Below are 26454 nucleotides of genomic sequence, written 5' to 3' on the forward strand. Positions count from 1 at the left end.
AGATCATGGAGAATCTTTAACCAGTGTGTATACAGGTCAGCTTTTCCCAAGCTGGGGTTCCAAGGAAAACACACATTGAGCATTGCTACTTTCCAAGAGGGAGCTATGATAAGCAAAGCTTCCCAAATTAAATTGTCTATGGAATCTCATTATAGAAGACCTGTCAGTATGCATTCACCCATGCACTCAACAAATATTTATTGAGTGCCTACTATATGGCAGGCACTGATCTGGGCATGGAGGATACGATGATGAACAAAACGAAGTCCCTGCCCACATGGAATTTTCATCAATGTGTAGATAACAAACAACAAACTCCTACGTACGTGAGATAAATGCTATGAAGGAAAAATGAAGCAGGATAAAATACTTGTAGAACACTCGTTTTGCTAAACATTTATCTCTTTTTTTTCATTTTTCCTAATGTATTACTGACCTTTCAAAAAATATTAAAATTTTTCTTAAGCTTGAGAAAGTTCTCTCCTAGTTCACCTTCCGCTGTTACTTCTTTTGTTGTTCTGGTCTCTTTTAAAATTTTGTTTTTTATTTTGAAATTTTGGAGGGAAATATTTTAAAGTATTTCTTATATGCAAAAGAATAAACACACTGGTCTCCTTTTTAGGAACAGCAGTGATCTCTATGCTGGCACTCTATTAAGTGCCATTCTCTGTTCTCTATGTACCTAATCTCTTTGCTTTTGTTTCTCCTATAATCTGCTGGAGTTTTTTAAGTTTATCCAGGATTTATGATTCCAAGTTCAGTGTCTACCTCACTATTATTAGTTCAAATGCACAATTAAAATCTCTAAAAACTCACTTTTTGTGATCACATTAATTTCTTACATTAAGTTTTTAATTAGAAAAATAATAGCTAATATTTATTAAAAGCATACCTCATCCCAGATACTCTGCTAAGAGCTTTACATGCTTTATGTCATTTACTATTCAAACGGCTCCATGAGCAGGCACCACGGTTATCACCACTGAACAGATGATGACATTGAGGCATAGAGGCATACAGATTAAGTGATTATTGACTATTTTCTACCTTGCCAATTCTGCTCTGTGCTGCATCTAACATTAATTTTAATTTTGCTTCTTTATATTTCATCTTTATGAATTTCATTTACCTTATTTTATTTCTAACTCCTCTCAGCTTGCTCCCTTCATGTCATACTTTGGCATATCATCATCTTATTTTTATTTCTTGTATCATAAACTACATATTTCCATGAATTTTGCTGAAAAGACAAGTCAGATGTGTTCTAAAATGTTCTTCAGTTTACTATCATCAATCTTTTTCAAAAGTAAGTTCTTTCTCTACGTTGTGAGTAACATGTTCTCTGTTTTGTGAGGCAGATTTTCTCTGAAGCCTCATGCGCTTCTTTTCTTCCTCTATTTACTCATTTCTGATCCAACAAAAGAAAGAAAATAAAGCCAAGTCTGCCTAGACATAGGACTTTTTTGCTAAAAAAAAAAAAATTAAAATTAAAAATAAGACTTTCTTTGGTTCTTCTTTGCTGGCCATCTGGGTGCTATTTGAATCCTTAAGCCCAGAACTTATGCCAGAGAGCTGGAGCATGTGACAGCCTCTAATTCTCTCTTCAACTTCCAGTGTTTTTAGTCTCATATTTACTATAATTCCGATGGTTCACAGGGAGTTATAGGCTGTCTCAGAAACCAGCCAACTGATCATGTTACTACGAGAAGGTCACATACTCCTGAATAATCTGTGTGAACAGTAAATTCAAACTCCAACCCCTGAATGCCCATGTCTGTCTGAAGATTAGCTCCTTCCCAAAGCCAGACCCACATTCCAACATGGCCATTACCTATTGTATGTACTTCCACCCGAGTGGCATTAGAGTGCTGGTCACTGAACTGCTGGAAGAGCATTGCTAGGGTGGAGTGAGGGAATCTAGAACCCTGGCCTCCTCAGAACATAATTCCTACAGAGTAGGGGTGAGGAAGGCTTCCTTCTCTCTGAAGGACTCATTTAGAGATATAGATACAGGTTGGGAATAGGTAGACTGAGGCTGCCTTTAGCCTTTTCCCCGTTTGGCCCCACCCTCTGCCTCAATACTTCATCTGTTTTGGTTGAAGGAAATTAGATGCATATCACAGATTAATATTCCAGGATCCTGGTGCTATTAAATATGTCAGTATTTGTGTGTTTCCATAAACATTTCAGTGGAAAGGTAGGGAAGACAAAACAAAGGTGACCAACTTAAAAAGAAACAGGGAGGCAAGCTTACAATAGGAGATGGGCAGCTCTCTGCCTCAGTCTTCCCAGACCTCTGACCTTGCTGTATTAATCCATTCTCATGCTACTAACAAAGACATACCCAAGAGTGGGTAATTTATAAAGAAAAGAGATTTCATTGACTCACAATTCGGCAGGGCTTGGGAGGCCTCAGGAAACTTACAATCATGGCAGAAGGGGAAGCAAACACATCTTTCTTCACATGGCAGCAGGAGAGAGAAGAATAAGAGCCAAGCAAAGGGGGAAGCCCTTAATAAAACCATCAGATCTCATGAGAACCTACTCACTATCACAAGAATAGCATGGAGGAAACCACTCCCATGATTCAATTACTTCCTACCAGGTCCCTTCCACAACACATGGGAATTATGGAAACTACAATTCAAGGTGAGATTTGGGTGGGAACACAGCCAAACCATATCATTTGCCTTACCCCTAAGTTAACCCTGAGCAGAGCAGGGACTCTCTTATCCCCATCACAGATGTGTGCTGGACCAGGCACAGTGGCTCACACCTGTAATTTCAGCACTTTGAGAGGTCAAGGTGGACAGATCACCCGAGTCCAGGAGTTTGAGACCAACCTGGGTAACACAGTGAAACTCCAGCTCTACAAAAAATACGAAAACTAGCTGGGCATGGTGGCATGCTCCCATAGTCCCACCTACTTGGAAGACTGAGGTAAGAGGATCACCTGAGCTTGGGGAGGTCAAGGCTGCAGTGAGCCATGATCGTAACCACTACATTTGCATCTCGGCAAGAGTGAGACCCCATCTTCAAAAAAATAAAAAAGATGGATGCTGAAAGTGTGGACTCTGGAAGCAGGCTGCCTGGGTACAAATCTAAGGTCCACACTGAGGAAGTTACTAAATCTTTCTGTGCCTCAGTCTCCTCATCTGTAAAATGATCTCTCTCATAGTTATTGTGAGGTGTAAGTGATATAATATTTGAGAAGTACTAATGACGGCACATGGCACGTAAAAATGCTATTGGTTGATTAAATGGTTGATTTATTTAAAGTGGTCAGCACTGGTACCTATGAGCCTCTCCTAGGCATGCATAGTCTGTCCTCATGGGCTACTTCCTTGATTTCCTTTACTAGATAGAAGCTCTGCTTAGGGAGACCTGTTTTGCCTGTCCCTAACCCCCGGCCAGGTTCTGTCCTTGAGGTTTGGGCTAACTCCTTGTCCCCAGGATCCAAAGGATCCTTGATGAGTGAGCTTTAATGAAAATTAAACCAAGTACCAAAGGCTTCCTGTGTGCCAGGCCTTCAGTACTTTGCCTGTATAAATCATTTAATTCTTACAACAGCTCAGTGACATCAGTGCTATTATTATCCCCATTGTACAGATGAAGCAAGAGTCCTAAAGTTTCAGGGCTATTAAACAGAGATGGGATTCAACATGAAAAACCTGAAGGACATAACCACCTCTCTGTCTGCCAAGGACAGAGACTTTGGGAGTTCTGAGACAGGCCTCTCTTCTATGAAGAAATTCCTAAGCAACTTAAAGGGCCCCAAATCCAGCACAGATCTGGTGCTCTGTAAATATTTACTGGAGATTTATAGAGTAAAAAATTTTGCCCTAGATCAATGATTCTTAACAGGGTGCGATTCTGCCCCTGAGCAGACAATTGGCAATGTCTAGAGACATTTTTGGTTGTCACAACCGGTGGGGAAATGTTACTGGCATCTAGTGGGTAGACACCAGGGATGCTGCTAAGCATTCCACAACACAGGACAGACCCCCACGACAAACGGTAATCCAAGTGTCAGCGGTGCCAAGAATGAGAAACACAGGCTCTGAAATCAACCGGCGTGTTCATCTTCTCCTTGTATCTCTGACAAGACAAAAGAAACTAGATACTCCCACCGGGCGCGGTGGCTCACGCCTGTAATCCCAGCACTTTGGGAGGCTGACACAGGCAGATCATGAGGTCAAGAGATCGAGTCCATCCTGGCCAACATGGTGAAATCCCGTCTCTACTAAAAATACAAAAATTAGCCGGGGGTGGTGGCATATGCCCCAGGAGGCTGAGGCAGGAGAATTGCTTGAACCCAGGAGGCAGAGGTTGCAGTGAGCTGAGATCACGCCGCCACACTCCAGCCTGGACAACAGAGCCAGACTCTGTCTCAAAAAAAAAAAAAAAAAAAAAGAAAGAAAAAGAAAAAAGAAACTGGATACCCCAAAATGCCATAAACCCCAAGAAGGGTTCTGTGCCTTGTAATTTACCTCTGTAAATAGGGCTGTCTCTGTACCTCTCATCCCCCATTTCAGTCATCTCCTTATTCCTTATTTTGGGGGCAATCTCAGAACTGCCCTTGAAGACAAAAAAATTGTGAATTTCAGGAGGATGGTGGAAACCTCGTCCTTTGGGAAAATTGAGTTGCTGAACAAAAAACTCAGCAGGCAAGCCCCTCATAGCTCACAGAGGATAAAGCATAGAATATTTTAAATTTCAGCCAGAGAGAACTGACTCTCTGCTCCTTCCATTCAAGAGCTTTTATTTTGCATTTAAATGACAAGGGAGAGGTTGGGGAGAAGGCGGCAGCTCCAGCCTCTGTGAGAAGGGAAGTTGTCGCCCCTCTGAAGTGGCTGCGTTAATGTCATGTCATTACACCGTATTGCTGCACAGGTTAATATAATTGGGTGACGATGTGTGAGCAATGATCCGTGCCATGTTACAGCTCTGAAACAAATGACATTTAACCAGCCAGTCTGTAAGGCTCCTTGTTATCTACATGGTGAGCAATTGAAACGGAGAAGCAGACCTCTCGATGAGCAACTGATGAATTAGTTGTTGGGTTTCCTCGACAGCCTGGATTTATAAGAGCACAATTCTAACATAATTTATTAGATCTATAAACGGACAGATCCGATGTTTTTACTGAGATTACATCTTGTCACCCTCAGATATTGTGTCGCTGACAGCCCTGTTATAATTTAATTTTATTATTCTGATAAGGTGTTGTTTCTGGGGATTTATTTATTTTTTTCCCCCTAAAAAGACATTTTCATTTTTAGCTGGAAAGGAATCAGAAACTTTTATGCTAGCAGATCTCCAGTAGCCACCCAGACAGCTTTTCCATACTATGACTGTGAGCTTCTAAAGAGCAGGGCTGAAGTTTTAGCATGAATTAGTGCATGGCCCTTGGCCTGGGGAATGGCAGGAAGACATAAGGGAGTAACTGTCGGGTGGCATTGGGGCTTGTTTGAGGATCTTCCTCTTGTTGAAACATCAGCCAGTGATTGATATCCTTCCATAGAGTTTCTCACCTTCGCAGCCTGTCCGCCCCTCTCCACACCTGCCTTTCAGGCCAGGCAGGGCACAGAAGAGTCTACCCTGGCTCTAGCCATCACTCACCTGAGCATGAAGCTGACATGTAGCTTCCTGGACAACAGTGTCCCACAAAGCTATTCTAAGCCAGCTCCTCCTGACCATGTAAAAAAAGGGGTGTGTGTCCACTCTCAAAGCCCCTCTAGCCAAAGGGTCACAGGTCTGAGTGACCAACACCTACCAGTAAAGGACAGTGGCCATCCCAAGAACTGCAAGGGAGAGGCAATGCTGGATGTCCAGTCCAAAGAACATAGACGGTGAGAAAACACCCGACTTAGAGGCAATCAGATTGCGGTTGATGTCCCTCCAGGTAGCTGTGACTTCAGGCATTCTACTTCTCCTTCATGAGCCATTGCCCATCTGAAACATAGCAGTGATGACACCTGCCTCATAGTCCTGGTGAGAAAAAAATGAGATAATGAACATAGAGTAGTGCTTTATTAGATAAAGTACTGTGTAAAGGAAGGATACCTTTATTAGCATTAGCATCTCTAAGCTCTAGAGATACATTTTTTCATCTAACAGGGATATTTTTATTGTTGTTTTTTATTTTATAATAATGATAAACTTCATATAGCTTTAAATTTTACCAGGTGCTTGCATATGATATAAGATAACAAGCTCATTTTCATCTCCTAATAATTTGGTGAAGGTAGGTGACTTCACTGTCTCCTATTTTATGGATAAAGAAACTAAGGCTCATGGAGGTGACCCAGAGTTAGTCCACTGGTTACAGGATTCTAACTCACAATAGAACAACCCCACATCCATGACTTTGTACTTCCAATAAAATCAGGGCTTTCTGTACTCTGGATTCAAATGAAGCAGAGCATGGCTCTGGGGACAATCAGAATGAAAGTTTGTCACCAGCTCCCCGTTCTCGAGAGTTCAGCCACAGCTTGCTCGTAGGAGAAATGATTTGGGTCAATTCACCAAAGCCTGGGGTACAGGTGCTCTAGGGTTTCAGCTCCATTGGCTTTCAGGGCCAGCTTCCATCTCCAAGGCCAGAAGCAATTCTTGGAGTCATTCATAAAGCCCTCCATGTCTCATGGGGAGAAAAGAAATTAATATCAGAAGTGGCAGCATCTGAGCGGTGGCTTCATAACAGGCTTGAACCTCGACCTCTCGGCTACAACTGGGAACGGCTCAGTCAAGCACGTCATTGACTCCCACAGTCCTGGAACCCGAGATGTGCATGTGGGCTTGTAGGTCACCCAGTCCAGCCCCGTTATTTTACAGATGAGGAGGTTGTATTCCAGAGAGGGGAGAGGGTTCACCCAAGGTCACACAGTGGGTCGGGGGCAAAATCAGGGTTGGAACCAGGTCTCGTGGTTCAGGGCTCTTTTCAACATTGGGCTCCCCATCAGGCATACTCTATCATTGGAAGCTTTTATGAGACCCAGTAAAACAGAGGCTCCATCAAAACACCAAATACGCAATGTGCAGCCCTGCACAGATCTGTTAAGCCATCACTGCAGCAGCCAGGAGCTCTACCCGGGAGGAAGGCCCACACCCCATCACCATTCACCCCCTTGGCCTTGAACCTCTTGCCTCTATCCACTGTGGATTTCAGCCCTCCCTTCCTCTCCCAGTTGCAGCTTGATCTTACTCTTAAGGCTTAACGCTAAAATGTGCTGATTTTTCTAGATCTCTTTCTCTGTTCTTATTAAAGTTTTCCTTCCAGAAAATTCTGCCTCAGGCCAAGCTGGTAAATGTTCTCCAGCCTCATCCGATCCTCAAGACCCTTTCCTAGGAGCGGTGTGGGAGGAAAACCAAAGTTTCCAAAATACAATGTCAGCTGAAGTATCGCATCTTCAGGGAAGCCTTCCCTGACCCCAACTACCTCCACTCAAAACTGGATCCGTTTCTCGCATCCTTTGCAAGTAGCTCTTAGAGTTTGTAAGGAGACTTGGGTGTGATTTCTAGATCAGCACGTGTCTCCCCCACTAGAGGGAGCTCTGAGAGGCCAGGGTGCAGCTGCTTTTGTTTGCTACTGTGTGGCCAGTGCTTGTAGGGTGCCTGCCAGGAGGTGGGTGCTCCATAAATATCTACTCAAGGAGGGGGGATGCAGATGAAGCTCGTCTTCACCCACCCCCAAAAGGGTGAGCTTTTCCTGGAAAATGGGGAATTCTGGGGGCCCTTGGAGGGTCCAAAGAGGATGCACCTTTAAGTAAAGGGATGAGTCCATCTTTAAGGGGAGAGTTTGGGCTGAGACACTGAACAAAGTGAGAGCACCCTGTCCCCACTGCTCCCTTAGCGCTAAGGATGTGTTATGCTGCCCACAGCTGAAAAAGTGCCCCTTGTAGTGGTGGAGGGGTGTAGGTTTACTCAGGATTGAGGTGGCTACAGCAAGACGTCCCCTCCTCTGTGCTTCCCAAGGTTGCTTCGGCTTCCAGGGGCACCTGCCTAGAACCTGGCAGCCCATCAAGGCAGAGGAGGTACAAGGCAGGAGATGTAGGGCAGCCCAGTTCCTGTGGGTCAGCCGGGAACAAGCCCAGCCACCATAAGGAACAGGAAGAGAAGCCCCTGGATGCCCCCCAAGAGACCCCTCTGGAGCCTGTCTTTGGGTCTAGAGGGAGTAGCCATGAGCCTTGGGACCCAGCACAGGGACTGTATCTAGGTGCCAGGGGTAGCAGATCAGCAGAAACTAGCAGGAGTAACCAAAGTTGCATCTGCAGTCACTGCTCTTCGGAAACAGCTGACCAGGGTCCCTGAGGACACAGTTCTCACTTTCTGGGCAACAGGGGAAGGGATAGCCCATGCCTCCAGGACCTAGCAATATCCAGCAATAAGGGCTCCTGGGCAAATTTTGCTGGTGACACAGGCACAATGTCTTTGAGGATGATGCTACAAGGCCTGCCCTCTAGGACGGCACAGTACAAAAGAAATAGAAAGCAAGCTCTGTCTGTCATTTCACATTTTCTGGTGGCCACATTTTCTTAAAGTAAAAATAGGTGAAAATAATGTTAATAATAAATTTTATTTAACCCAATATATCCAAAATATTATTATTTCAACATGTAATCAATATAAAAAATATTATTGAGATACTTTATTTCTTTTTTTTTCAAAATGCAGAGTATTTTAAATATACTGACAATATAAGTCAATTCTGAATAGCTTGTGGATAGTGGCTAATGAATTGGACAGCATGGCTCTGGAAGGTCAAGTCAGCCTTCACCTTGACAGTCTCATCTGGTAAATGGGCATATCTCAAGGTTGTCAGGTGTCTGAAGGCTCCAAATGTGACATGCAGAGCTACAAGGACAGGTGCAGAAGCAAGGGGTTTCATAAGCCAGAGAGTGCTCACTGGGCCACACGATTCCCTCTCAACAAAACCAGGCTTACGCCGCATTCTAGTGAAACTTTGGTTGGAGAGACCCTGTGGCACTGGTTTTATGGCTGCCCTGCAGAAATGCTCTGCTTTGAGCCGGGGAAATGGAGCTGTTTGAAACAGATCCAGGTTTTCAGCTGCCTGGTCCCCGCGCCCCATCTGCCAAGCACCAGGAATGAGGCAGATGCTAGAAACACATCTGTCAACCTGCCCTGATGGCTTCTGGCACTTCCCCCAGGCTCTCTGAGCCTGTGCCCCCACCCTGGAAGAAGCTGGCATTCTCTGGGTTTTCAGTTCCTAGTACCCACCGGAGGGCAACCTGGGGCATCCCTGGATGTGGCTGCCCCCAAAAATGGGTCCCCCATTCTCAGGGACTGATAGCTCTGTCTGCTTTGCTGCCTCCCACCCCTCTAACACAGCCCCCTCTCTGAGATAGGAAGTAGGGTGTAAACCCAGCAGTCCCCACAGACACAATGAGCAGCTCTGGGAAGGTCTGCATGGGCTGCAGTGAAGCAAATCCCAGCATGGAGCAGGCCAGTGCCTGCACGGCAAGCGACAAAACCTGCTCCCGCTCTGCCTCTCTCCCCGATAATATGAGTTGTTTTGAGGATGAGATGAGAGTATGTAAACAAAGTTCCTGACAATCAGTACTCAACAACCTCTGAGTAGAACAAGACCAAGAGCTAACAGGGAAAAGAGAGGATGCCTTAACCATAGTGATGGCAGGGCTAGACTCCAGGTCAGAGTCTGTTGTCCCTCGTCTGGGCCATTACAGGTCACCACCACCTGGGGTTCCTGAATGATTTCAACATTATGTAGTTTAAGAGGGAAAAGTCAGTCCATCTGGTTGTGCATGTATTTTATATGCCTAAAAAAGTCATGGGTTAAAAAAGTTTAGAGTGTCTGACTCTCCTCTGTCATGCCAGCTCCCAGGTCAGAGCCTGGATCAATGTAGGTGTTCAGTAGATACGGTTGATCAGACAAGAGGAAGACTGGAGTGCAAAAAGCAGGGAGGGAAGAGAGAACTCAAGAAATTTGGTGAGGGGTGTAAGGGGTGAGCAACAAAGACACAGCAGAAGGAAGAGGTGGAAGAGGTGATCCAGGGTCGGAGCCTCCCGCTGTCCCGGCCCTGCGTCTTCAAATCCAGCTCAGCCCACCTCTCCCAAAGGCATCCCAGTGGCTGGGTGCAGAGGGCTGGGCACCCTGGCTTGAGCTGGAAAGCCTTTTGCCAACTCCATTTTTCCTCTTAAACCATCAAAGAGTCTAAACGTCAGCTAAATGAGGACCCATATGTGGAAATATTCATTCTCACATTGATGTTTTCCTTATAAAAGCACGTTGTTTTATGTGTGGGTGGAGGAACTCATTGTAAACTGTTAAATATGATGTAAATGCTAATTTCTCTGCATTGCCCTGTAAAGGAACTCCCTGGGAAGTGCGTCTAGTGGAAGACCATAAAAGAAAATGGTAAAAATAAATTAGGGAGAAATGCGGGTGGTAGCATACGGTGTCTGTTTTGCCAACACGCAGCCGTGTGTCTCCCCTCCAAGCTCTGGCCCTAACAGGAGAGGATTTGCATAACTGCAGTGACAGATGCCACCGCTTCCCAGCGGCCACCCGGCCTTGACAACTTTTGGGAAACATTCTGCCAGGGTTTGCTTCCAATAAAAACAATTTTTAAAATCACCAAGCATTTCTCCCTTTTGCAATTTTTAACAAAATTATGGTTTCTAGAGGTTTGCATTTCAATCCTGAAAAGAAGAGGCACAACTGATATGATGAAGCTCTGCCTTTAAAACCAACCTAGGTTTCAGGTTGCTCACCCAAGCTTGCACTAATAACCTTTTCTAAAAACCTCCGATGCACTTTGGCCACATTCAAAAGAGAGAACATGGCAGGTGTCTGGTGAACACAGGCCTCTTTCTCCATCAGTAGCCTGGCCAGTCTTGGCACTCTGTTAACCAAACCCAGCTCTGGATTTTAACCACAACCCAAATTTTGTCACACACAAAAGAATTAGAATTCAGGGTCACACAGCTATTTGTGGAATGAATATTAGTATATTCTTTGCAAATGCATGATGTATGAACTGCATATATTTCTTTGATAAATTGTTTTTAAATATTTCCTCCTTTTTATTAATCGAAGAGGAGCCTCGTGTATCACTGCCATTTTTTCCTGTTTTTCACATAAATTATTTTCTTGCAATGTTCGTTTGTATTATTATTGCCGATATTAAGGCAAAGACTTTTTTTGCCTTGTAAACAAGATTTTGCTTACAGCTAAATGAAAGAAGTGAAGTTAATCACATTGAAATAATAGGTTTAAAAAGGTAATTCAGTGGTGTGGGAATGAAGTTTAATCTTCAGCAATAGAAGCCGTGCTGAGAGAAATGGCAGAAAAGCTTGTTCTGTAATTAAATGGTATTTATCACAGGCAGGTCAGCTCTGCTGGGTGAGAGGCTCCAGGACTTCACAGAGAAGAGGAAGGCAACTAGGGCAGACAAAAAGGGTCCAGAGTAGAGCCTGCAGATTGCAAGAGTGGGCTGGGAGGAAGAGCTGGGTGCAGTGACACCTCCTGGGGTCCGGCTGTCCAACCTTGCACATGTGTACCTCAGCCCACAGCAATGAGTCTGGCAAAAATGTCAAGTGCATCCTCCACATCCCTCCAGAAGGGACCCAATGTACAGCCTCCCTAGTCAGCATTAAACCGCATGAGGTTAGAATTTACACAGACCTGGGACCAAATCATACAGCCGGTAGCCCCACTTTCTTCATCTGTAAAATGGAGATAATAATGCACCAATCTCCTGGAGTTGTTATGACAACTTGCAACACAAGATGTAATGTGCCATGTACCATGCCTGGCACTGCAGCAATAATCAATGCTAATTATAGCCCACTAATGAGGATTCAGACCTCAGGCAAAGCTAGTGCAGGTTGAGAATCTCTAGCCCAAAGAGGAAAAAACTGAGCTTCTCAAACAGATGTTTCTCAGGCAGCCTTCTGCAAATGTGGCCAAACTTGTCAGCAAAGCGTCAAACCTGGTGTAAACTGAGGGCATCAGCCTGCCGCTGAGAAGGCTGAGGGCTGATTTCAAGATGGTTCTCGAACAGCCCTCTGCAAACATGTTCAACCCTAATAATAAAACGAGTCAGTGAGTTGAGCCCTATCCCAGATTTCTCTTTCCAGAACTCTGATTTCCTCCGGGAGCTAGATGATATGAACCCCAGATGGTTTGGCTGGGCTCAGACCATGCTGTTCATCCATCTGAGTTCAAGCCCTGAATCTGCACTTGGAAGGGTGTGGTGTTAGATAAGTGAGCATCTGAAGATGAGAGAAAGTGACAGTACTGTGAGGAGAGGAGGATGGAGTTAGATAATTCAGGGACAGTCTTTCATGCTGCCAAGGCCAAGCCCTTTCCTCCCATGCTACAGCTCTTTGCTAGCTGCTGGCTCTTTCTTAGAGGCTTTTGGCCCTTTCACTCACCATTTAGAGGCTTTTGGCCATTTCACTCACTCATTGATGAGATACTCAGGCCACTGTGCTTCAGGAAGACCAAAAGACCCCATGTAGGGATGTCTCACTTTGGGGAGGACCCTCTTGTCTTTAACTCTGGCCTGCCTGTCTATCAGGGCATTTGCTGGCAGGAAATTTAAGCATCCCTGATCCCCCTTCAATGAACCCCATTTCAGTAGGCCCTGTTTGGCATTCACAGGTCCCTGGGGCTCATGTGCTGTTGAAAGATGCCTTAAAATCAACCTAGTCCTCAATTGGCCCATGTGCAAAAACATACCAGGGCATTCTTCCACATCAGGGCAGCTGAGCCTGGCACCACTCCAGCTTTCATCTCTAAGAAGCTCGAATTTGGGTCCTTTATTAGCTCTCCCATCTTTATTAGTGTTCCGGAGCAGAGTGTCTGCAGCTAAAGTTATTGAATTTTCACTAAAACCTCAATACATGCACGACCCTTTTGTACTTTCATGTTCAAAAAGGTACAGATTTCCAACCACCATCTCCTGCCTCTATCCGTATCTTTCCTCATTACAGGCTGCGGTCCAAAACCAATACGAATTAAATAAATACCCTACTGAGAGCTGCACTTTGGAGAATTGTCTCCTTGCTGTACAGATGTGGGCTATCTCCAAACAGCACCAACATCTTGTATTTTATCTTATATTTGAAAAAAAAAAAAAGAAATTAAAATCCAAATAGTATCCAGGAAGGAAACGTTTGCATGGGTGAATGTTTCATTTCATTCTTCTCCCAGCGTGCCCTCCTCTTTCATCCCATAATGGCTCTTCTCGGCTAATCTGTCTTGAAAACCCGCAGGTAGCGATGTTTATTGATACAAGGCTGACATGCAACTCAGTTTACAGAGACTATTGAAAGTGCATAAATAGTATATTTCACTTGATGTCTACTTATTAATGCAATTCCACTCTGAACATTTCTACAGAAAGAGGTTTTGCCAGATGGGAGATAAGTCTTATGTTATGGATATCCATGCAAGAAAACATTTGGTTTCCGTTCTGAATGTCTGATACAGGCTGTCCCCATGATTGCATTTTTCAGGGCAAGTCACCAAATTCAACATCAATTACTTTGTCTTTTAGCAGTTTAAGGGAAAAAAGTTTGGGTTTTTTGTTGTTGTTAAAAAAAAAATCACTGAAATCTCATAGAAACATTTCAGCCCATCATTTCATATGAACACAACCAATTACTTGTGTAATTTTACAAGAGTAGCTTTAACCATGGTTCACACAGAATCATCTTGTGCCCTGAAACCACAAATTCGACTTCCCAGCAGCTGGTAAGTTTAAATCCCTAACATAATACCCACAGACATTTGTTCCCTTAGATCCACCCGGGATCTGATATTGCCAGACAGATAAGCAGAGTGGAGGAATTCACTTTAGGCATATTGTGGAGAAATATGGCAGGCGGGTCCACGCACTCTGCAAGGCCTTTATGGTCCATCTGTGGAACTGGAATAGGAAATCAATGGCTAAGTCCAGACTGGGGCACTGAATTCTTCCACGTAATCATTTTTTCCTTCCTCCAGTCCCTGGCCCCTCCTCTGTTGAAGACTTAACATCGCCTTGCTCATTTAGAGCATAATTGAGACTCCACTTTTATTTCATCATCCTTCCCCTTTCATTGATCATTGCTAATTTTCTGGCTCAGTGCCATCCAGGGAATGGGTTTCCTAACCCCAGCAGAGGTGCAATTGGAGTCATGGAAATAAAAATGAGTTTGTGCTTTGTCTCATGAACCAAGTCAGCTGATGTGAGGCGCTGACCAGGTGACTCAGGGATACCTTCTACCCGCCACCTTTCTACCTCTGTGCCAGCCCACAATATCTCCCCTGCCCCCTGGAGCCTGCCTGGCATCTCAGAGCATGTGACCTCAGCATCTTCTGCCATGTAGATAAAAACACCAGCACAATAAGGAAATGATTCCTCCCCCACAGGTGCAAAAAAGAATGGGTGGCCAAGTGCAGCTGTACCTCCAGGTAGCCAGATGTGAGAACAGTACATCTGTCTGCAGTTTCTCTGTTCAAACTGAATCACTGATTCTTCACTCATGCCTGAGAACATGTGCCAAGGAGAGATTTAGAACCACAGAGTCCCCACCACCCCTCCTCCAGGCATATCGGGATGGGGGCAGGGAAAATTTATAAGGTGTGTATGTCAGAGCTTTGAACTTAGGCAAGTGTAAACCCAGAAAGAAGAAGGTAGCCTACCAGAAAGGAGCAGAAGGGAACAGTACCCAACACACTATCCCAACATAATGTCATACCATCCCTAGAGGGGAAAAGAATCATAACTGTGAGAAATGTGATAGAACTGTCAAAATTATACAAAATCAGCTTCATAGAATGTGAGCCACAAGTCACACTTCTGTTTGTTCTGTAACAGGGTAAAAATTGCAGCATTTCCATCAAGATATGAAACAGAGACAATAATAGCACAGAAAAAGACCTACCAATGGGATATTCAAGTTATCTGTACGCTGTTACCCATTTCTTTCATCTGACACCTAGGAAGCCTGCTACCAAAGTTTGAAAACCCAAATCTTGCGAAGTATTTGAAGATTTGGAAGCTGTAGTATGCTGGAGTCAGTTCGTATCAGCTCCCAAGAGCTAACTGTTATGTTTTCAGGAAATTTGCAAGCTGGTTAACATCATGTTGGTAACTCACAAAATTGGCCATTATAAGAGTATTTACACCAAAGAAATAGGCAAATGCTATCAGGACTTTTCTTTTTTCAGAGAGCTGGTTGTTAACCATTTTCTAACATCATTGATTAGAGGGCTCTCCTGAGATTGGTCAGCATGATAATTAGATTTAGATTTAGCTCCATCAAGTTCTCTTTCAATGCTTTCAAATTGCTTAAGCCCAAGGTTTTCTAACTGCCAATAGCAAGTACCTTGCATTCCCAGAAGTGCCCAAGGATAAATGGGGAAAGGGAACAAGGTGAAGAATGAGCCTTATACACACTCCTGATTTAATAGACCATCTTGGCTTTGAGCTGTTAGAGTAGGTCTCACTACAGGTTCCCTTTTGTCAAAGTGCTCTGCTGCTCTAAAAGCTTAGTTTAACTGAGATTGCTTCTGTCTGTTTAACTGAGCTATCTGTCCGTTTGAGTCTTCAGAGAGGGGAGATTTATGCAAGGCCACACAGTGAGGGCAAGGCTGTGGGAGAAGGATCCTGCATCCTGGACCCAACTTCCCCTGGACTTGTTATATGACCTTAGACAAGCCCACTTTTCCTTTTCTCTGGTGTACAGGTGGACTTGGTGATCTCTCTGGACACTGTTGGCTGTGAAATTCTGACATTCAACTCTGAGTTCTTGGTCTAAATGGACTCTTGAGGGAGTGTGGATAATTTAAGAAACTAAAAGATGAGAGACAGAACAATGCCATCTGATTTTTCAAGAGAAAACATGGAACCATCATCTTGACCCAGACTCCTCAAGTCCCAAGATCTGCTTACTTTCTAGATGATTCACAAGCCCTTGGGAAAGGAACATCAGGAATCTACTTGGGTTCTGTAGGAACAACCCAGCCAGCCATGAGTTGGGGCATCTGAGTCATACAGACCTAGATCCAAGTCCCAGCTCCTCCACCTATATGCTAAGTGGCAATGGGAAATTTACTTAACCTTTTTCTTTTGATTCCTCCTCTGTAAAATGGATCATAATAATACCACTATCTAAGACTTTTATTAAGAATTAAATGAGATAAGCCATGGAAAGTACTTAGCATCACATTAGCCCAGACTAAACACTCAATAAAGAGCAGCTATTAACATCATTATTTCCTCAGGTGATGGGGCTAAATTGAGAGGCCAGGGAAATGAAACAGACTTGGAATTTGCACTCTCAGTTTTGATCTGTGTTGAATCCATGTGTGGGACTGAGGTAGGCCTGGGCTTCTAAGACTGATCGCTGAGTGGACTGCACTCATAGGGAAATTTTGGAGGTATATTAGCCAGGAGGCGATTTTGCACAAGTCAGTTTGGGTTGGAATCAGTTAAGTTTCTTTTTATTTGGAGTGAAAAGAGCAAAAACATACACTTGAGAAGCCACGATGGACTACTCACATCCCGGGCCTGGGCCAGGAACTCATGCCCAGGTCCTCTAGGGAGAGGCTTCAGGAAGAGACTAGTGAGGCTGAGCTCTCAACAGACTTGCTGAGACCCAGTGCATCAGCAGCCCATGTGACAAAGTGTGACCCCAAGAGAGGAAGCCTGGACTTCTCACTTCTGCACCAGACCCAAAGCAGCTTTAATCAATGGGGATGCCAAGAATGGTACCAAAGTCTGGGATATTGCACACCACACAATGGACATTTGCATTCTTGCAGGGAGCACCAGCAGAGGTGGAAGTAGTGAGGTTCCCTACCATGATCCATGAGCCGCAGGTGTCGGCAAGAAAGGAGGAGCAGGAGAGAGAGAATTTAGTAAGTGCTGTTGTGTGGGGAATGAGATTTATTCCTAAACATATAAGGGGCTCCACAACAAAATTGGGAGAACTTTTCAGAGGTCCATAAATGGGGCTATAACCAGTACAATTTGGATGACTTTTGTTAATGTTATCCTGAGTTTAATCCCAACCTGGGGTACCACATTTTGGATCTGGAATGAAGCATGCATCCATTCAGCAGAAATGCTTTCAAGATATCCTTGTAGACAGGTGGAAAAATGTAAGCTTCAAGGTGGGTCCGTGACTGGCTGAATGTACCTAAAAGGAGAGTTTCACCTTGGTGCAAAATTAGAATCACCTGGAGAACTTTGTTTTTTAAATAGAGACAGGGTCTCCCTCTGTCACCCAGGCTGAAGTGCATTGGCACGATCCTGGCTTACTGCAGCTTCTAACTCCTGCCATCCCTCCAAGAAGTGCAAGGTTTTAACCAGATCCTCTGACTCTCAGGCTGGGCCTCCTGACTCTGCAGTCCCATGACTGTCTTTCCTGAGTCATAGGATGCTCTAGAGTGGGTATCTTGGGTAGAAAATGAACCACAGGACTTTGAATATTGCTTCCATCTCTGAATGCCTGTGCTGCCTCAGAGGCTGAGGCTGCCCCAGTGACCCACCTGCTCCCAAGCCTGGCTCCCACCAAGGCATGCCCACTTCCTGAGGCCTTCTCTCAGGAAGGAAATCCCAGTCATCATAAAAGGAAAATAAGGAAATAAAATCTTAATAGGATTTCATAGATGATATAAAATCTCTACAACTCTGGGTGACAGACACTAAAAAAGATCATTTAGAGAGAAAAAGCTTTCTAAGACTTCCTGTGGAATTGGTTGTCTGAAGAAGCTTGCATGGCGGTCATATATAATGTCAATGGAGGGAGGACCAGAAGGGTCTGGGCTGACTGGGGCCTGAGATCCAGGGAGAGTAGCTTCACCCACTGAGGAGGCTCTCAGGGTCATAAGGCGACACCAAGACATACAGTCCTGTCTGCCTTATGACCTTTGCCACATCCTTCAGGCCTTGACTCAGCCACTGCCTCTTCTGGAACCTTCCCTGACTCCCCAATAGACTATGGCCCTCCACTTCTTCCCCGGTACTCCTGGGACATGGTTCCATTATACAGCAGTGTTTTTCAGAATGTGTCCACAGAACATCAGCATTGGTATTGACTGTGTGCATCTTGTTAGAAACAGGCTCCTGAAACCCACTCCTAGACCTGCCATTTCAGAATCTCTAGGGGTGGAGCCCAGGCATCTGCATCTCCAACAAGCTCCATGGGTGGAGGTGATATTTTGTTGAGATCTGGGGGCAAGAAGGAGCCCATCCTGTGAAGATCTGGGAGCAGAGAATGGCAAGTGCAAAGGTCCTGAGGTGAAAAAGCATTTGGAAAGTCTAAGGGACAGCCAAGATGACAGTATGGCTGGAGAGACATTTGTGAGGGGGAAAAGTGGGAGGAGTTGAGCTTGTTGATATATCAGGAGCCAGATTCTCGGGGGAAGAGTTTAGACCTTATTCTAAGTTTAACAGAAAGCCACAAAAGGCGTCTGTTGAAGACTGAATTATTGGTCGCAATTCTTTTTTTAGAAAAGGGGTATCACTGAAATGCAGTAAGGCGATCACAGCTCACTTGGACCTCAAACTCCTAGGTTCAAGTGATCCTCCCACCTCAACCTTCCTCCCCTTGTAGCTATGACTACTGTGCACCACCACACCTGGCTAATCTTTATTTATTTTATTTATTTTGTAGAAATAAGAATCTTGCTATGTTGCCCAGGCTGGTCTCAAACTCCTGGCTGCAAGGATTCTCCCTCCTTAGCCTCCCAAAGTGCTGGGGTTACAGCGATGAGCCATCATGCCCAACCAGGTCCCAATTCTTTTTTCTTTCTTTTCTTTTTTTTTGAGATGGAGTCTTGCTCTGTTGCCCAGGCTGGAGTACAGTGGCACTGTCTCGGCTCACTGCAACCTCTGCCTCCCAGGTTCAAGTGATTCTCCTGCCTCAGCCTCCTGAGTAGCTGCGACTACAGGCACGTGCCACCAGGCCAGGCTAACTTTTTGTATTTTAAGTAGAGACGGGATTTCACCAGGATGTTAGCCAGGATGATCTCGATCTCCTGACCTCATGATCTACCTGCCTCACCTCCCAAAGTGCTGGGATTACAGGCGTGAGCCACCACACCGGGCAGCCTGGTCCCAATTCTTTATCCCACTATTATAAATTATTTATCCACACATTTGCTATGGCCTCATGGTGATGAAGTGTACTTCCTTTCCCTATGACTTTGATCTTGGCCACATGACTTGCTTTGAGGAATGGGATGGTGGTGGATGTGTTGGGAGCTGAGGCTCAGAATGTTTTTGCACAGATGGGCTTTCCCTCTAGCGTTCCTCTTTCTTCACCAGGAGTACAGCATGCCTTAGGTAGCCATTGATTCAACGAGGAATGGAAACATGTAGCGTTAAGCTGGACCCAACCTGCAGGGCAGAGCTAAACCCTACCTAGATCAGCTGAGCCTCAGCCAACCCTCAGACACATGAACAGGAAATAAATTCTTGCTGCTATACATCACTGGGTTTTGGGGTGACAGGTTATACAGAATTACTGTGGAAATAACTGTGCGATAAAAGCTTTCAGCAGAGGAGTGATTTGACAGCTGTTTTGTAAAGACCACTCTGGCAGTAGCAAGGAGACTGGATTGTGAAAGACACATGGAAATGAGAAAACGAGCTTGAAGCCCATTGCAGTTGTCTGGGTTAGATCCCACAGTGGGTTCGACTGTGGTGGTAGTGGTGGAGATGAAGAGAAGCTAATGGATCCTAGATGTATGTGGGAGATAAGAGCTGACAGGACTTGCTGATAGGCTGAGTTTGGGGATATGACCACACTATTGTGCAATTTCAGAAGGAGGCACACATAGGAAGGTGCAATTTGGCACCACTGGATACACTGAGGAGGGAAATGGAGAAATTGAAGATGGATGAATGTCTTCTAGATTTTTGATGTATGCGACTGGGTAGATGGTGGGGTCATTTACCAAGAGAGGAAGACCTGGGAGGAAGAAAATTGATGAGTGTGGGTTGCAGGGGGACCAGGAGGACCAATATCTCTGTTTTAGCCATGCTAAGTTTGAAATGCCCATTGCATCTAAATGGAGATGTCAATAGGCATTTGGATATATGTATCCAGAGCTCAGTGGAGCAATCAGGGCTGGAGTTATAAATGAATGAACCAACATTTGACGGTGGTGTAGCATGGCTTTGCTCAGGCTATTCCCTTTACCACATCTTCCCCGGCCACTTAGCTCCTATTTCTGCTTTAAGACCCAGTTCAAACATCACCTCCAGGCAGAGTTTGTGGTTTTCACCTCTGTGTTCCCAGAGTTTACTGTAAACAGCTCACATGTTCCAAATAGCCTGCCTCCCCTACTAGACCACAAACTCTGAGACTCTTCATATTCCCAGCACCTAACTGAATGCTTGACACATGGAAGATGCTCAATAACATCAACTTCCTTCCTTCAAGGCATTGGGCTGGGTACTTATAAAAGCAATGCTCCATTTAAACCTCTCCACAGTGCAGAGAGTATGTTGTCATTCCATTTCAAAGTTAATCACACTGAGGCCCTGAGGGATTAAGGTCCTGCCCAAAGTTTCTGCAAGTGGAAGCATCTGGATCTGTCTGATTTCACCGCCTGGGCTCTTACGACGTTGCCTCTGTCCTACTCCTGCCTCCCATCCCCTCCCTCCTCCCGCTCCCTTGCAGCCCTCCTCTTCCCTGGCAGGGCTCCCACGCTGCCTGCGCCTCCACACAGGATGTGCTTCCTGAAGTTCCTGGTCCAGATGGCCCACGGAAGCTGCTCCTCATAAATCACCAGGCCTCGCAGAGCTGTGCTCAGCCACTTTCTCCTCTCAATCTCCCCAGGTCCCAGTGCGTGGGCCCCATCTGCCCAGTCAGCAGAACTGGCTTCTCTAGACTGGGGAGCAGGTTTGTGGTCCCCCTTTCCAGCAGGGCCAGGAGCCACGGAGCAGATTCCTGGGAGCTGATGAGGGGACTCACAGAGCATCTTTGTTAGGGACTTGGAGGTGACTACATGAGATGCACAGTGCTTAAAGCTTTGCCCGTAGTGGAGGTGTAGGTTCAAAGGGTTATCAAATCCATCTGCCAGTCAGGCCCTATCACCACTGAGTATTCAGACCCCATTGCTCCCTAAGACACCATGCCACAGGGCAAATGCATGCTTGGCACCACCCAGTCTCCAAACACATTTCCCAATACAGATCAGCAGCTTCAGTGACAACCCGCTCGAGGCCCAGCACACCTAGGACAAGTCACTTCCTTTCCCTGAACTTTCTATTTTTTTATATGTAAATTGCAGATAATAGTATCTGCCTCTCAGCTGTGCTAAGGAGTCAATAGACAGTGTTTCAAAAAGGCACATGGTGAGTCCCTAGAACGTGGTAGGAGTGTAAATGCAAGGAACCCTTGAGTATTGCCCTACTCAAAACTGGGCCAGAAGTGGGGACAACAGGGACCTGAGTCCTTTTTTTTTCATTCCATTACCACCATCTCCATAATGTTCCCAGAGCACAGACTGATCTGTTGTGTCCCTCCTCTGCCTAAAAATCACTCAGTGGTCCTGATGTCACCTTACACAGTAATTCTCCGTATCTTCTTTTCTGTAACTTTAAAAACTACAGTTTGGGACCATATACTTGGAGGCTGTGGCAAAGTGGGCTAGCTGCCCTCCAAAAATGCATGCTACCACTCCATGGTACGAGGTTGGCAGATCATGGTTGCCCAATCAGAACAACACTTTCTAGCCCCTCTTGCACTAGACGGAACCACATGACTACTTCTTATCACTGAAACATGAATGAAAGGGATATGCCTGTCCCTTCCAAGCAGAGGTGCCTTCACCCCACCTTCTCTTTCCTTGTCTGCTAGCTGGAAGAAAGGATTCTAAGATGCAAGGACTTGGTGGAGCCATAAAACGAAAGGTGCCTCAATCCATGAATGGCTCTGTGGAACAGAGAGCCAGCACTGTCAATCAATTACTCACTTTCTGGACTTGAAGGAAAATTGTCTGAGGCCAATAATATTTTACATTTTATCTGTGATAGCAGCTAGCATTACCCTAACTCAAAGGAGTTAAAAGATTCAAGATAGCATAAAACAAATCAATAATAATGATGGTGCAATGTGACTATAGTATAACAGTACCTCACAGAATCCATAAAGGCACATATCTGTGCTGACTATTTAACAGAGACCTATGGATACCACATATCAGTTTGAGTAGACTTAGTGCCCTTGTCTTGCTCCCTATACGCTCATAAAATGACTCCCTTGACTGTTCTATTAAGCATGCCTCTCTGCATCTTGTCACACAACCCACCCACCTACTGGTAGCATCAGTCTGATTTCCATCGGGGCAGCCACCCTACCACTATTCTTAGTCTCTAGGTTCCAACAGGTCTGGCACATGGTGTAAGCCTGGCCGATCAAAGTTCTACCCATGGTAGCAGTGGCTGGCCTAGGAGTGGGCACATGCACTACAACCAGTTGAGTCATCAATCATGGTAAATAGCAAGACTTTGACCAGGTATGCTGGGGGAAACACAACTACTCTTTTCTGCTATATTCAACCCTAGAAAAAATGGTAACAACCACGTTGCAAACACAAGGGGAGAGCCTAAGTGAGAATGGTGCCAAAATGGCAGCAGACAAAACCTAAAGAGAGAGAGAAATCAAGCCCCAATTACATCAAACCATGGTCTTTTCACTTACATAAATCAATACATTCTCTTTTTTCCTAACTCCAACTTGAAATGGATTTTCTGACCCTTACAATCAAAACAATCTTAAGTAGAACTCAGGTGGGCCAGCATTTGACAGCCCATCCCTGAAGGACTGGAAGTTCCCCAACAGGACAGCCTCTGGCCTACATGGTACAATTTAGGCTGAGTCCTGCACCCACAACTTCCTTACCAGACCCTGCATCCTCTCCCCTCCCTCCACTCGTCTGTCCCCCATATCCTCTTCCCAATCTCCACACAAACGATGTTGAATTCCCAGAAAGTAGTTATCCTTCTCCTACCCCCGTCTCTGCTATTTGTTTCCCTACCCACCACCTTTGCTCAACTACCCATAACTACTTCTCAACCTCCCTCAAACCTTAACTCCTCTGTGAATTCATCTCTGAACAACAATTTGTTTCCAATTAATCAAATTCTTTTTCTCTCTTTTTTGTTCAAATCTTGTTGATTCTCTACCAAAACAGATCTGACCTTTAAAAAAATGCCCAAAGAGATATTGGCCAAGTTTCAGCATGAGGTATCACTGAAACCACTTCAGGAAGGATAACACCACCACAGACTTCCTGGGAAGAGATGTAAACCCACCTCAGAAGATGACAGCAGAGAAGAAAATGAGCATCACAAACTGGTTCCCAAGGCCTGGGCCTGAGAAACACTCAGGAGAGCCAATTGCTGAAAAAATAATAATAGTAATACCCAGAGAGAAGAAGCCTTTTCTTCAGGAGGAAATTGACTCACACTTTCTGCCCTCAGATCTTCCTGTTCTCACCCTTACACCTCCACTCCAACTACAGTGCCTCCTTGCTGTTCCTCAAGCAACCAGGCATGTTCTCACCTCAACATCTGCATTGGTTATTTATTGCTATGTAACATACAACCTGAAATAGTAGCTGCTTAAAACAATAAACTCTTTTTTTAAAAAGCCTCAGAGTTCCTGTGGGTCAGGAATCTGGGAGTGGCATAGCTAGGTGATTCTGGTCCCAGGTCTCTCCTAAGATTATGCCCAAAATGTCAATGCAACTATAGCCATTAGAAGGCTGGGGGCTCTGCTTCCAAGGTGGTCCACTCACAAGCCTCAGAAGTTATTGCTGGCTGCTGGCAGGAGGTTTCAGTTCCTTCCCATGTGGACTTCTCCATAGGACTGCTTGAGTGCCCTCACAAGGCAACAGCTGGCTTTCCACAGGATGGGTGATCCAAGAAAGAGAAACGCTGAAGCTGTCATCTCTTTTATGACCCAGTCATGGAACCCACATTTCCACAATACCCTATTGGGTACACATGTCAGCCCTATGCAGTCAGGGGGGGACTACATAAGAACATGAATACTGGGGTCATTGGAGGCCCTCTTTGAGGCTGGAGACCACTGAGACTTTACACTTATCATTTCCTTTACCATCCTTTCCCCAGATATCCCCATGGTTTCTCTTTTTCCTCCTTTAAATCTTTGTTCAAATGTCACTTTTTTAAAAAGACCAGCCTTTTAAAAACTACAGCTCCTCCTCTTGCCCCAGCGCATTCCCAAATTTCGTTTCCCAATTTACTTTTCTTCATTGCATTTATCATCAAATACACACACACACAAACACACACACACACACACACACACAATTTTGTTGTGTTTTTGAGTTTTAGATTTACAGAAAAGGAACAAAGATAGTACAGAGACTTCCTGTATATGTTTCACCCAGTTTCTCCTAATGTTTGTTCTGGTTGGGTGTTGTTGTTGTTGTTGTTGTTGTTGTTGTTATTGTTCTTTTGTTGTTGTTTTCTGTCTTCTCCTGTTAGAATATAAGCACAATGAAAGCAGAGACTTTTGCCTATTGGCTGATGTATCCTCAGTGCCCAAAACATTGCCTCACTCACAGTAAACATTCAATAAATATTTGTTGGATGAATGAAAGACTATATTACCAGCTCAAAGAAAAGCCAACACTTGCCTTTTGACCTTGAAGTTCTTAACAGAAACACAGAGGATATTTAACATAGGATGACCCAAGGGATTTAGGTAGAGTATTTAAAACTCAATGGGGAAAGGTTTGGGTGAGAAAATGTAAACCTAACTTGTTGTAAAACAATAAACTTCATTTATTAAATTTTCATTTTTCTCTCTTTGCTCTTTTCAGTATGATTTGTTTTATTGCTGATAAAGTGAGTTGGCTTTATATTGTGTCAATAAATCCATCTTCATTTACCAATAACAAGAATGCAGTATTTCCCTAGAAGAGGCTTAACTGGACTAAGCAGGAAAGAATAAGGAGAGAGGATGACTTCTGAAAAATCCAAAAGAATCATAGACCTTGACGAGATGAGAGAAGAAGGCTTCAGTCCATCAAATTTCTCAGAGCTAAAGGAGGAATTACGTACCCAGCGCAAAGAAACAAAAAATCTTGAAAAAAAAGTGGAAGAATTGACGGCTAGAGTAATTAATGCAGAGAAGGTCATAAACGAAATGAAAGAGATGAAAACCATGACACGAGAAATACGTGACAAATGCACAAGCTTCAGTAACCGACTCGATCAACTGGAAGAAAGAGTATCAGCGATTGAGGATCAAATGAATGAAATGAAGCGAGAAGAGAAACCAAAAGAAAAAAGAAGAAAAAGAAATGAACAAAGCCTGCAAGAAGTATGGGATTATGTAAAAAGACCAAATCTACGTCTGATTGGGGTGCCTGAAAGTGAGGGGGAAAATGGAACCAAGTTGGAAAACACTCTTCAGGATATCATCCAGGAGAACTTCCCCAACCTAGTAGGGCAGGCCAACATTCAAATCCAGGAAATACAGAGAACGCCACAAAGATACTCCTCGAGAAGAGCAACTCCAAGACACATAATTGCCAGATTCACCAAAGTTGAAATGAAGGAAAAAATCTTAAGGGCAGCCAGAGAGAAAGGTCGGGTTACCCACAAAGGGAAGCCCATCAGACTCACAGCAGATCTCTCGGCAGAAACTCTCCAAGCCAGAAGAGAGTGGGGGCCAATATTCAACATTCTTAAAGAAAAGAATTTTAAACCCAGAATTTCATATCCAGCCAAACTAAGTTTCATAAGTGAAGGAGAAATAAAATCCTTTACAGATAAGCAAATGCTTAGAGATTTTGTCACCACTAGGCCTGCCTTACAAGAGACCCTGAAGGAAGCACTCAACATGGAAAGGAACAACCGGTACCAGCCATTGCAAAAACATGCCAAAATGTAAAGACCATCGAGGCTAGGAAGAAACTGCATCAACTAACGAGCAAAATAACCAGTTAATATCATAATGGCAGGATCAAGTTCACACATAACAATCTTAACCTTAAATGTAAATGGACTAAATGCTCCAATGAAAAGACACAGACTGGCAAACTGGATAAAGAGTCAAGACCCATCAGTCTGCTGTATTCAGGAGACCCATCTCACACGCAGAGACATACATAGGCTCAAAATAAAGGGATGGAGGAAGATTTACCAAGCAAATGGAGAACAAAAAAAAAGCAGGGGTTGCAATACTAGTCTCTGATAAAACAGACTTTAAACCATCAAAGATCAAAAGAGACAAAGAAGGCCATTACATAATGGTAAAGGGATCAATTCAACAGGAAGAGCTAACTATCCTAAATATATATGCACCCAATACAGGAGCACCCAGATTCATAAAGCAAGTCCTTAGAGACTTACAAAGAGACTTAGACTCCCATACAATAATAATGGGAGACTTCAACACTCCACTGTCAACATTAGACAGATCAAC

At 44.4% G+C, this 26454-nt stretch overlaps 2 long non-coding RNA genes across 2 annotated transcripts in view; both read right to left on the minus strand.

The window, feature by feature from the left end:
- LOC110740502 overlaps positions 1-26454 on the minus strand; it is a 232041-nt gene that overhangs the window by 23823 nt on the left and 181764 nt on the right. Inside the window, exon 4 of the long non-coding RNA XR_002515125.2 lies at positions 5777-5991. This is a non-coding gene — a long non-coding RNA (uncharacterized LOC110740502). The remainder of the gene's footprint in view (positions 1-5776; positions 5992-26454) is intronic.
- LOC116270811 overlaps positions 23574-26454 on the minus strand; it is a 5351-nt gene continuing 2470 nt past the window's right edge. The window contains exon 2 of the long non-coding RNA XR_004179075.1: positions 23574-25017. This is a non-coding gene — a long non-coding RNA (uncharacterized LOC116270811). The remainder of the gene's footprint in view (positions 25018-26454) is intronic.

This window comes from Papio anubis, chromosome 16, assembly GCF_008728515.1.
Source record: "Papio anubis isolate 15944 chromosome 16, Panubis1.0, whole genome shotgun sequence".
NCBI classification, from domain to species: domain Eukaryota; kingdom Metazoa; phylum Chordata; class Mammalia; order Primates; family Cercopithecidae; genus Papio; species Papio anubis.